Source organism: Lissotriton helveticus, chromosome 10 (genome assembly GCF_964261635.1).
Source record: "Lissotriton helveticus chromosome 10, aLisHel1.1, whole genome shotgun sequence".
Lineage (NCBI taxonomy): Eukaryota > Metazoa > Chordata > Amphibia > Caudata > Salamandridae > Lissotriton > Lissotriton helveticus.
Genome location: NC_136071.1, coordinates 1,191,170,209 through 1,191,183,587, shown reverse-complemented (window position 1 = coordinate 1,191,183,587; position 13,379 = coordinate 1,191,170,209). Strand labels below are relative to the sequence as shown.

The window sequence follows — 13,379 nt, the reverse complement described above, 5'->3', positions numbered from 1 at the left end:
CCAACTTACTCCCAGCATTTAGTAATGTTTTCTTAGCACTAAATGCACCCTCGTATGCCGTTACTACTGTATTGTGCCCTGGCAAGGTCCCAATAAAGCATATGTTAACCTATGTCTAATCTTTAGCAGTGGGGGCTGGCACTGATTTGGGAGGGGGGCACGGGGTGGGTGGGGAAGTGGAAGGGAAAGCTAAAAAAACAAAAACAAAAACAAAAAAAACTAACCTTATCGCCACGTCCCACGTCTCTGCTCCGCCTCTCCTCCGTCGAAGTCGGGCCGAACAGCAATCAGGAAGCACACCCAGGCTTCCCTGACCAATCACAATGCTGCAATACAGTGTTGTGACTGGTAAGCAGCCAGGCTCCCTCGACCAACCACAGAGCTGCAATGCAGCGCTGTGATTGGTCTGAGCGCTGTGGTACGATGTTCAGATGGAGATTGCGGACCTGGGCATGTTCTCTATGTAGGCTGCAATGCAGCGCTGTGATTGGTCTGAGCGCTGTGGTTCGATGTTCAGATGGAGATTGCGGACCTGGACATGTTCTCTATGTAGGCTGCAATGCAGCGCTGTGATTGGTCTGAGCGCTGTGGTTCGATGTTCAGACGGAGATTGTGGACCTGGACATGTTCTCTATGTAGGCTCCAATGCAGCCTGATGGGGAACATGCAAAGTGTGCATGAATGTTGGCAAAGCATTCATGCGCACTTGGAGTGTGCAAACCACTCCTCCCCTGCTCTGCTCTGAGAGCAGAGCAGCCCCACCCACCAGCAAAACAGCTGGAAACAATAAAATGATAACAAGTTATTATAATTTTCTTTTTCCTCTGTCACACTTCTTAAAAGCAGTGGGGCGACACTCCTCTGCCTTAGTGGAGGAGCCGCCACTTAGGTAAAATTATTCGTAACTTGAAGGCCGCCAGGAGGCTATGCGCTCACCGTAGCCCTTAAAAGGACTCCGGGGGTCGTGCCGCTGAAGTACACTAGGGGGCAGCCTTGCATTAGATTCAAGCGCCAGATACTCTTTCACATTCGCTGAGCAGGTCTCGCAGCCCTCCCTCGTCTCGAGTATGTTTCTAGCCCGTTTCCTCCTTGTCAGCGCTGCACACTCACAAATACTACCCAGAAACACCGAGAGTATTCTGACCAGGGATAAATATTGAAATGGATTTTTCAAATCACCATGGAACACCCCTGTCATTGATCTGATGTCTCATTGCAGCTCTAACATTTGAACATCATTTAAAAAGAATAATGTTTCATCCTGATTCTGTTATTCCAGACCAATGATCTCAAAGGGAAAATCTGTGTTCGATTCGTTTCTTAATATTTTCAGTACTCAGCACTGACCAATCATTTCCAACCCAATCAGCTCCTTTCTACCGAAGCATTGCTGCCACTTCAGGGGTCACAGCTTAGAACCCCCACTTTAAAAATACCCGAAGCTCGTTCCTACCGTCACCGACAGAGGTCGTGTCTGAGGACTCGCTCTCCTAATCTGCACACACAGGGGCATCTGAAGGGTTCTGGGGACCCTGGACCAGTCCTATTTTTGTGACCATGTTCGGAACGGCTTTGAATTTATGGTTCTATTTCATCTATTTCATGCCAGCTTTGACCAGGTCACTTCAAATTCTAAATGTGTTTATATCTAATATTCAGGGTTAGTGGTGTGCGTTTTCAATACTGTAACAAAGCAGCAGCAGCAGCTCACCGACCAGTCGCGGCGGCATGCCTCGCGCTCTGGGGTCGCACATGGAGGGGGTTCACGCAGGGGGTATTTTTTTTTTTTTTAGTAATCAAACTTATCTTTCCGCCGGCCGGGCCGTTCGTCTTCTCTGCTCCTGGTGTCTTTTTCACAGGAACAGGAAGCAGAAGCAGGCAGCTAGGCTCCCTCCCCAAGCCAATAAAAATGCTGCAAGCAGCACTGTGATTGGTCAGGATGCCGCCCAGCCGGTGGCATAGGGGCGGCCATCTTCTCTCTGCAGGCCACAATGCAGTCTACATGGAGAAGGGCAGAGTGCGCATGACTGATTTGGGTGGCTCCAGAGGGCTGACCAAACAGTCTTTGCACACTCGGGAATGGACAGGCACACCACTCCTCCCCTGCCTGCTCGCAGAGCAGCCCCGCTTACCCGCCCACATCCAAACATAAAATGGTAATAACTAAAAGTTATTACCATTTTATGTTTCTGCTTCTTGCACTGTGAGAAAGCAGTAGGGCGACGCTCCTCCGCCCTCGTGGAAGAGCCGCCCCTGTCGCTGATATTACTGCAAATAATCTCTGTGACACCCACCCATTTCTCATAAGTGAGGTCCTACTCTCTGCAAAATGTCTGTAATAGACTCTATTAAACACTAGGGGGTAGATCTTCCTAAAGTCAAAGAAAGTCACTACCTTTTCTGGTTGGAAATGAAATATGAGAGTGGTCAATCTCAATAAAGTTGGGTTGTTTAGGGTGATGGGGGAATCCCTCCCTTTGCACATAGTGCCCTCACACACCCTTGCGAGTGTCATGCTTCATCATCGGACGTTGCTCCTCGTGGGGGTGGCGCTGCTTTCCTCCACGGGCCCCGCGAGAGGGCTCTTTATCGGAGATCTTTTAAGGAGACTCCGCAACGGAGGAGGCGGGAATGTGTATAAAAGAGAGAGACTCAAGGCGTGTGACGCAGGAGGCGGGAATGTGTATAAAAGAGAGAGACTCAAGGGTTGCAACGGAGGAGGCGGGAATGTGTATAAAAAAGAGAGACTCAAGGGTTGCAACGGAGGAGGCGAGAATGTATATAAGAGAGAGACTCAAGGGTTGCAACAGAGGCGGGAATGTTTATAAAAGAGAGAGACTCAAGGGTTTAGAAGGAGGAGTGAGGAATGTGTATAAAAGAGAGAGACTCAAGGGTTGCAACGGAGGAGGCGGGAATGTATATAAGAGAGAGACTCAAGGGTTGCAACAGAGGCGGGAATGTTTATAAAAGAGAGAGACTCAAGGGTTGCGACGGAGGAGGCGGGAATGTGTATAAAAGAGAGAGACTCAAGGGTTGCGACGGAGGAGGCGGGAATATGTATAAAAGAGAGAGACTCAATGGTTGTGACGGAGAAGGAGGGAATGTGTATAAAAGAGAGAGACTCAAGGGTTGCGACATAGGAGACGGCAATGTGTATAAAAGAGAGAGACTCAATGGTTGCGACGGAGGAGGCCGGAATGTGTATAAAAGAGAGAGACTCAAGGGTTGCGACGGAGAAGACGGGAGTGTGTATAAAAGAGAGAGACTCAAGGGTTGCGACGGAGGAGGCCGGAATGTGTATAAAAGAGAGAGACTCAAGGGTTGCGACGGAGAAGACGGGAGTGTGTATAAAAGAGAGAGACTCAAGGGTTGCGACGGAGGAGGTGGGAATGTGTATAAAAGAGAGAGACTCAAGGGTTGCGATGGAGGAGGCGGGAATGTGTATAAAAGAGAGAGACTCAAGGGTTGCGACGAAGGAGGCGGGAATGTGTATAAAAGAGAGAGGCTCAAGGGTTGCACGGAGGCGGGAATGTGTATAAAAGAGAGAGACTCAAGGGTTGCAACGGAGGAGGCGGGAATGTGTATAAGAGAGAGACTCAAGGGTTGCAACAGAGGAGGCTGGAATGTGTATAAGAGAGAGACTCAAGGGTTGCAACGGAGGAGGCGGAATGTGTATAAGAGAGAGACTCAAGGATTGCGACGGAGGAGGCGGGAATGTGTATAAGAGAGAGACTCAAGGGTTGCGACGGAGGAGGCGGGAATGTGTATAAAAGACAGAGACTCAAGGGTTGCGACGGAGGAGGTGGGAATATGTATAAAAGAGAGAGACTCAAGGGTTGCAACGGAGGAGGCAGCAGAGTGTATAAGAGACAGAGACTCAAGGGTTGCAACGGAGGAGGTAGCAGAGTGTATAAAAGAGAGAGACTCAAGGGTTGCAACGGAGGAGGCAGCAGAGTGTATAAAAGAGAGAGACTCAAGGGTTGCAACGGAGGAGGCGGGAATGTGTATAAGAGAGAGACTCAAGGGTTGCCACGGAGGAGGCGGGAATGTGTATAAGAGAGAGAGACTCAAGGGTTGCCACGGAGGAGGCGGGAATGTGTATAAGAGAGAGACTCAAGGGTTGCAACAGAGGAGGCTGGAATGTGTATAAGAGAGAGACTCAAGGGTTGCAACGGAGGAGGCCGGAATGTGTATAAAAGAGAGAGACTCAAGGGTTGCGACGGAGAAGACGGGAGTGTGTATAAAAGAGAGAGACTCAAGGGTTGCGACGGAGGAGGCCGGAATGTGTATAAAAGAGAGAGACTCAAGGGTTGCGACGGAGAAGACGGGAGTGTGTATAAAAGAGAGAGACTCAAGGGTTGCGACGGAGGAGGTGGGAATGTGTATAAAAGAGAGAGACTCAAGGGTTGCGATGGAGGAGGCGGGAATGTGTATAAAAGAGAGAGACTCAAGGGTTGCGACGAAGGAGGCGGGAATGTGTATAAAAGAGAGAGGCTCAAGGGTTGCACGGAGGCGGGAATGTGTATAAAAGAGAGAGACTCAAGGGTTGCAACGGAGGAGGCGGGAATGTGTATAAGAGAGAGACTCAAGGGTTGCAACAGAGGAGGCTGGAATGTGTATAAGAGAGAGACTCAAGGGTTGCAACGGAGGAGGCGGAATGTGTATAAGAGAGAGACTCAAGGATTGCGACGGAGGAGGCGGGAATGTGTATAAGAGAGAGACTCAAGGGTTGCGACGGAGGAGGCGGGAATGTGTATAAAAGACAGAGACTCAAGGGTTGCGACGGAGGAGGTGGGAATATGTATAAAAGAGAGAGACTCAAGGGTTGCAACGGAGGAGGCAGCAGAGTGTATAAGAGACAGAGACTCAAGGGTTGCAACGGAGGAGGTAGCAGAGTGTATAAAAGAGAGAGACTCAAGGGTTGCAACGGAGGAGGCAGCAGAGTGTATAAAAGAGAGAGACTCAAGGGTTGCAACGGAGGAGGCGGGAATGTGTATAAGAGAGAGACTCAAGGGTTGCCACGGAGGAGGCGGGAATGTGTATAAGAGAGAGAGACTCAAGGGTTGCCACGGAGGAGGCGGGAATGTGTATAAGAGAGAGACTCAAGGGTTGCAACAGAGGAGGCTGGAATGTGTATAAGAGAGAGACTCAAGGGTTGCAACGGAGGAGGCGGAATGTGTATAAGAGAGAGACTCAAGGGTTGCGACGGAGGAGGCGGGAATGTGTATAAGAGAGAGACTCAAGGGTTGCGACGGAGGAGGCGGGAATGTGTATAAAAGACAGAGACTCAAGGGTTGCGACGGAGGAGGTGGGAATATGTATAAAAGAGAGAGACTCAAGGGTTGCAACGGAGGAGGCAGCAGAGTGTATAAGAGACAGAGACTCAAGGGTTGCAACGGAGGAGGCAGCAGAGTGTATAAAAGAGAGAGACTCAAGGGTTGCAACGGAGGAGGCAGCAGAGTGTATAAAAGAGAGAGACTCAAGGGTTGCAACGGAGGAGGCGGGAATGTGTATAAGAGAGAGACTCAAGGGTTGCCACGGAGGAGGCGGGAATGTGTATAAGAGAGAGACTCAATGGTTGCCACGGAGGAGGCGGGAAATGTGTATAAAAGAGAGAGACTCAATGGTTGCGACGGAGGAGGCGGGAATGTGTATAAGAGAGAGACTCAAGGGTTGCAACGGAGGAGGCAGCAGAGTGTATAAAAGAGAGAGACTCAAGGGTTGCAACGGAGGAGGCAGCAGAGTGTATAAAAGAGAGAGACTCAAGGGTTGCAACGGAGGAGGCAGCAGAGTGTATAAAAGAGAGAGACTCAAGGGTTGCAACGGAGGAGGCAGCAGAGTGTATAAAAGAGAGAGACTCAAGGGTTGCAACGAAGGAGGCGGGAATGTGTATAAGAGAGAGACTCAAGGGTTGCCACGGAGGAGGCGGGAATGTGTATAAGAGAGAGACTCAAGGGTTGCCACGGAGGAGGCGGGAATGTGTATAAGAGAGAGACTCAAGGGTTGCCACGGAGGAGGCGGGAATGTGTATAAGAGAGAGACTCAAGGGTTGCAACGAAGGAGGCGGGAATGTGTATAAGAGAGAGACTCAAGGGTTGCCACGGAGGAGGCGGGAATGTGTATAAGAGAGAGACTCAAGGGTTGCCACGGAGGAGGCGGGAATGTGTATAAGAGAGAGACTCAAGGGTTGCCACGGAGGAGGCGGGAATGTGTATAAGAGAGAGACTCAAGGGTTGCCACGGAGGAGGCGGGAATGTGTATAAAAGAGAGAGACTCAATGGTTGCCACGGAGGAGGCGGGAATGTGTATAAAAGAGAGAGACTCAATGGTTGCGACGGAGGAGGCGGAAATACATATAAAAGAGAGAGACTCAAGGGTTCAGGTGGAGCTGAAAAAGATGAGTATTGACTTTTGCCTGAATAAAAGTAAATCCTTTTGTATATGATGTCAGCGAATTACAAGGGGTTGTGGCAGCGCCAGATAAATGCTGGTTAGAAGCCCAAAGATGTAAGGATTTCTTAGTTTGTACTAGGAAACTTGATTTGCTCCTCTCACTACCCTTAACACTTGACATTTTCAATGAGTTGTGCAGGTTTTCTGGATGTTTTTCCTGGAGTGATTTGAAGATCATGCAGGTTTTTTTTTAACTGAATCCTCACTTCCACTGAGAGCCTACGCAGTTCTGGTAGTACAGACGTGATGTGGTGCACTTTTTTGCGAACTATTAAATCAGTATGAGGAAACAGAGCTTACGAGGAGAAACCGTAGGTGTATCGGAGGGTGAGACACCTTGATGAAAGTATGACGGCAGGGTCCACCGCTCTCAGCGATTGATGTTACACAGAAAACCTTACTGCAAAAGGAGATTCAGAAAAGATGAGTTTGAATACAGGCTCAGGTACGCATGTTTTAGTGCGCATGCCTACTTTTCTTCGGTCCTGACGAAAGCCACATTGACCCACCAGGGCACTTAACATATATGGCCGAAACTTGTTGACCATGATAAGGGGTACATGAGACCATTGATATCTCAAAAGTATCTAACACTGATTTTAAAACTTTCTCAAGATCAGGTAGGTGACCTTGACTCAATTTTAAATTATGTGTACCTTTTCCACCTGACTCAAAACAAACATCTGTGCTGTAATCAGGCGTCGAGGGAGACCAATGAGGGGTGAAGGGTTGTTATTTGCATATAGAGGCACAAAATACAACTAAATTGCAGTAACCATAACAACCAGATGTGCACTGGGGAGTGTCGTGGTGGGGGAACGGCGCAGTGACACATGTGATTAAGCAACGACGTGGAGCGGCAAAAAAACAATAATAAACAGTGGAGGTCAAACAAAAGTATTTACAGTTACAAACATATTTTCATTAATTGTGAATGACCCGTTAGTTGCCACGGATGGCGTTGTAGAGTTGACAGCGTTTCGGCCTCTTTAGCTTGAGGTCTTCATCAGGACAATGGTTACAGGATTCAAAAAGTGCCCTTTAGGATCAGGAGGGAAGGGAGGGGAAATGAATTGGACTGGAACCCAGGGAAACCAAAGAGAAGCGCTGGAAGGGTGGGAGAAATACCTGGTGGCACTAGGAGGGGAGAGGGAAGCACACCTTGGAGGCACTCGGCTTCCACGTGGGAAGCCAATGATGGTGCATGTCAACAACTAGGTTGGTGAGTGAGGGATCTTTAAAGATCCCCTTAGGGTTCCTCCGCCCCCACTCATTGCTGAGAGTTAGAGACTCTGTAGGAACTCTTGTTAGGTAAACAGGCACTCTCCATTGGTGGATGGTCTTCCCTCACACGTAGACATGCATCAGGTAGAGCGGGACAGTGACACAAGCTTCCCTCACACATGTATGAGGATGTAGCTACCATTGCTGGAGCAGGTGCAGTGACACCAGACCCATCAGCCCCAGACCCATCAGCCTCAGGGGCCAAATGAATCCTGATAACTGTTGTATTTTTACTACCACAACAGCAGTCAGAGGGGTCTACCAGGGCCCTCTGCATCCTTGCTACAATACTGACCAGGCTCACCCAACTGCCCTCACAAACATGACACACGTGGGGCATATTAACAGACACACAGGCACAGCACAACCTGAAGGGCAAGCTTCCCTCTGAAAGAGGCAGTGGAGCACGATAGCAGCAGTGCAAGCTTCCTTCACTTGGAGAAGAGATAGAACAGAGACAGCTGCATTACATCGTGGCGCTGTTTGTGGAATTGGAAGAGGAGCAGAAAATCTATGTTTCTTTTTTTAATGCAATATACATTAAAAACAATAAATACGTGCCACCCAAGCCATTCTTAAAGCTTTGGCGGCTGCTAGCAGTCTGAAATGTCACACTTCAGGGTGATGGTTAGTGATTGTGTAACTACTGTACTTGTGTATGTGGCAATGTATGGTGCAAACTTCGGTGGCCTCCTGACGAGAAGCACCGGCACTTATTTTTTTTACAAATTAAGCACACACACACACACACACACACACCTGGTGTCAGCAGTACAGGCCTCCCTCACACAGTACAGCCCTCACTCACACACAGAACAACCCTCACTTACACACTCACACACACACTCACAACGCATCCCTGCCGCCAGCAGTACAGGCCTCCCTCACACACAGAACAGACCTCCCTCACACTCACTACAAGCCTCCCTCACACACACTACAGGCCACACACAGTACAGACCTCCCTCACACACAGTACAGACCTCCCTCACACACACTACAGGCCTCCCTCACACACAGAACAGGCCTCCCTCACACACACTACAGGCCTCCCTCACACACAGTACAGACCTCCCTCACACACACTACAGGCCTCCTTCACACACAGTACAGGCCTCCCTCACACACAGTACAGGCCTCCCTCACACACAGTACAGGCCTCCCTCACACACACTACAGGCCTCCCTCACACACAGAACAGACCTCCCTCACACTCACTACAAGCCTCCCTCACACACACTACAGGCCACACACAGTACAGACCTCCCTCACACACAGTACAGACCTCCCTCACACACACTACAGGCCTCCCTCACACACAGAACAGGCCTCCCTCACACACACTACAGGCCTCCCTCACACACAGTACAGACCTCCCTCACACACACTACAGGCCTCCTTCACACACAGAACAGGCCTCCCTCACACACAGAACAGGCCTCCCTCACACACACTACAGGCCTCCCTCACACACAGTACAGACCTCCCTCACACACACTACAGGCCTCCTTCACACACAGTACAGGCCTCCCTCACACACAGTACAGGCCTCCCTCACACACACTACAGGCCTCCCTCACACACAGCACAGCACCAGCTCTGACGTCAGCAGTACCTGCCTCCCTCACACTCTCCTATCCAGGTCAGCGCCCCCTCAGCGCTTCCTCTTCTCTCCTCGAAATCCGGGCCCCAAGGCGCTGTACTTTAGCACAGATTGTCTCTGTTTTTTTCCTGCGAGAGTCTGCCGGACAAACCGGTTCTGGCATCAAAGGTTTCCCCCCCACTCCCCTCCCCCCTCCCCCACCTCCCCCCGGCCTGAGAGGCACCGATTCTCCGCGGTTTCAGGCCCACCCCGGGATGGAATCCAAGCCGAGAGCGGCCTGCACCGCCGCTGCCGCTTTCACCGCAGATCAGCAGCGATCAGCTCCCACGACCTACCGAGAGTGTGCCCGTGTGTGTGACACCCCCGACCCCTCCAGGCGCCCCCTGGGAGCAGAGGGCACACCCCAGGCACGCACCCCTGGGCACACGCCGTGCACGCACCCCTGGCACACGCCGCGCACGCAGCCCTGGGCACACGCCGTGCACGCACCCCGGGCACATGCCCTGCACGCCCCCCTGGGCACACGCCCTGCACGCCCCCCTGGGCACACGCCAGGCACGCACCCCTGGGCACACGCCATGCACGCCCCCCTGGGCACACGCCCTGCACGCCCCCCTGGGCACACGCCAGGCACGCACCCCTGGGCACACGGCGGGCACGCACCCCTGGGCACATGCCGTGCACGCACCCCTGGGCACACGCCCTGCACGCCCCCCTGGGCACACGCCAGGCACGCACCCCTGGGCACACGCCGGGCACGCACCCCTGGGCACACGCCCTGCACGTCCCCCTGGGCACACGCCGGGCACGCACCCCTGGGCACATGCCGTGCACGCACCCCTGGGCACACGCCGTGCACGCCCCCCTGGGCACATGCCGTGCACGCACCCCTGGGCACACGCCATGCACGCACCCCTGGGCAGCCTGAGAGATCACCTTTCCTTTCACTCCTCAGAGAGCAGAGGGTTCACTGTCTCGCCGAGAGGGGCACCGCCGATTGTTGGGGTGCCTCTAACTTGAATTACCCCCTGGAAAATCAGGTTATGAGGAACACTGGGCCTTTGTAAAACTTCTACTTTTGATTGGAGAGTACCGAAACTTCTCAGAGACAAGCAGGTGCTCTGCTGCAGTTTACCTGCACTTCTATTTTTCCATTTCAAGCACTGGGTAAACATCTCTTCTTTTCATAGAGCGCTCAGTGGCCTCCAGCCAGTTCCAAGCTGCAGGCGGTCACACGGTTCTGATCATGGCTGAGCTGGGATTTGAACACAGACCTTTCAAGACTGCATCGGCTCGCGATGCCACTACAGACCTGCTGCCAGCGTACTGCTGGGCAAGGAGACGACCCCGAAGGAGCTGTGCCTTCTAGGCGCTTTACGAACTCTGGGACAGAAGCAGCAGCAGGGAAGGGTGCCGGGCAGGCTCGGCTCCAGGAACTTTTATTTGGGTGGGCCAAGGTGGATTTGATTGGGCCAGTGTGTGGTAGCCTCCAAGCCCTAGATTACATCATATCTTCTTGTAAACAGTCACCATGATACAACGGATTGCTTCTGAGTGTACACAGAGCATTTGGAGAGTTTTTTTGTAAAGTAAGACCAATGTCCAGACCTAAGTGCAAACCCTCAAAGTGCAGCAGACCAGAATTCAACACAAGCTCTTGAATGCAAAGCATATTATAATAGTTCAAGATTAAGGAAGTACCTGTTACCACGTGTGGTAAATAAATAATTAATTACCGGTACTATTTTTGAATACAGTGAATAAAACAGATAGCTCAATAAATAAGAGGCAGGATCCGGGGTATCTGAGTCTAACAGGCTTTAATCAGGCATAAGGGAAGGGACAGGAACGGGATAGCCTGCACGGAAATAGAATGGATGGCAGCTGCCATGCTTCATCGACAGTGCAGCATATATATAGTATAATACATTACATTACATTGCATACAATAGGCGTAGCAGTAGGCGTAACTCGTAGCAGTCGCGAAAGATAAGAACAAATGGGTGTAACAAGAAGGCGTGTACAGGGCGTATACATAGACATGTGATGTAGACGTCACAGAAGTGTCATAAATGGGGTGGAAACATGGAGGGGGCTACCTGAGCAGCTGGGACCTTTAACCTAGTGGTGCGCGCAAACGGGCAATGACGTGTTACCAGGAAGAACTGGGGGCTATGACTTCTGCGCTAGAAGAGGAGACTAAAATCTGCGGTGTCAGGACGACATGTACCTATAGCATATCTGGTATCTGGTATTTGGAGTACATGTTGATAGAATCCAAAAGTTATCAGGGCAAAGGCTACTTGACACTAAGACTGGTGCATGCATAATTCTACATGTATTGCGTGTGCTAGGAATATTCTATGAATATTAATACAGTAACTCTCTTACATGGAGACAGAAAGACTAGACCATGGCTGAAACTGTTGATGCGATTCAGTAGCTTAGGAATGCAGAGAAGGAGGGCTGGACTGATAACTAGAAGCATAATATACTCTTGGCAGACTGGCAGGCAGAGCCAGGCCGGGCCGGGCACTGTGCGGCAGGAAGTAAGTGAAGGGTCAGGGATGCAGGTGGGGGCTGTATCACTCCTCGGAGAGGGTTCAGGAGACTGGAGCTGAATCTGATGTCCGGGCCCTTTTGAGGCCTAGGAACGGGGACAATGCGATGAATTAACGTGCACACTGTAAAACGTGGCAACATAGGCCTAATACTCGTTGCTTTCACGAGAACTGGAAACTGGCATACTAGAGTTGGACACAACTATAATTGCATCTTTAATCGATCATAAGGGGATACATGCATATCGATCATGCACATATAACATTGTATGGGGAACACGTAGGCACATATAACATGGCAAAATTTACTTTTCCACATTCCCTCCTTGTGCCCTACGTTTCCATCAGGAAACATCAATATTCATGATACCATCTATCTGTTCATATAACATCATTTGCTCGTCTCGAATTGTCCTGGAACGGGATTTAGGACTAGGAATACAAGAGGTAGCACACATGCCGCAAATCGCAGGGCCACATTGCAAACAGAGGCAGCAACTGAATATGATCATTACTGCTATACCTAGGAATGACAATACTTTCCATCCCCAGGCAGATATTATACTCCAAAGCCAACCGGACCAAGTCCAGGTGCCTGGATTCTGGTGTAACTGATGGGCAATTTTATGAAGTCTGGTTATAGCTGAATAAACAGACGGCGCGTTATTAGGAATGAAAATGCAGCAACTAGATCCGATGACTCTACAAGCTCCTCCTCTATCGGCCAGTATGACGTCAAGAACGAGACGATTTTGGAACACAACAAAACGCATAGCAGATTGCTCTTCGGTTAAGTTACCTAGAGCGGAAGTAGTCTCATTCACTACTGCTTCAAGGGTTCTGGTTAACCTACGTATTATCTTACTATTCTGGACAGGACCTATAAAGAAAAAGAAACCTTTATTGAAGTCTTGATATTGTTCTAGAGCAGTTTCAGTTTGATCGACAATTGGGGACTCGATCTCCCTTCTATGTCTAACGTGTACTAGATGTGTGTTTCTGTGATAATCGGATGGGGCTAGAAAAACTGGTGGCAGTAGGAAGGCAATATAACATGTTCCATCCCAATCGAGGGGCAGACGAACATATGCGGTCTGACCACAAACAAAATAAGAATGACGTGAGGCTTTGAAAATAGATTTACCACTGTCACTATACTCGACAATAGTAGTACAATCGCTATGTCCTACATGTGCGGAACCATTCTTTCTGACACATAATTCGCCTTTGACTGGTAGTACTGAAATAGCAGGCAGATCTGGAGTAGTATCGGACTGAACATTCAGAACCATGAAATTCGAGGAATAATTACCTAAATCATATACTTCATTTTCTAGATCTAACCCTGTTCTATGGGAAAGACCTTGCTTGTCTGGGAAACATGTTCGATTCAGAAGGGACATATCAGTGGAGGATGATGTTAACGTGGACCATGCTCCACACGAACCATTATGTGAAAACGGATAGGGAAAGAGTGG

General features: G+C 50.1%; 1 protein-coding gene across 2 annotated transcripts in view; it reads left to right on the top strand.

The window, feature by feature from the left end:
- The window catches only part of CHN2 (chimerin 2), a 601,556-nt gene that overhangs the window by 324,419 nt on the left and 263,758 nt on the right, over positions 1–13,379 (top strand). The window lies entirely within an intron of this gene.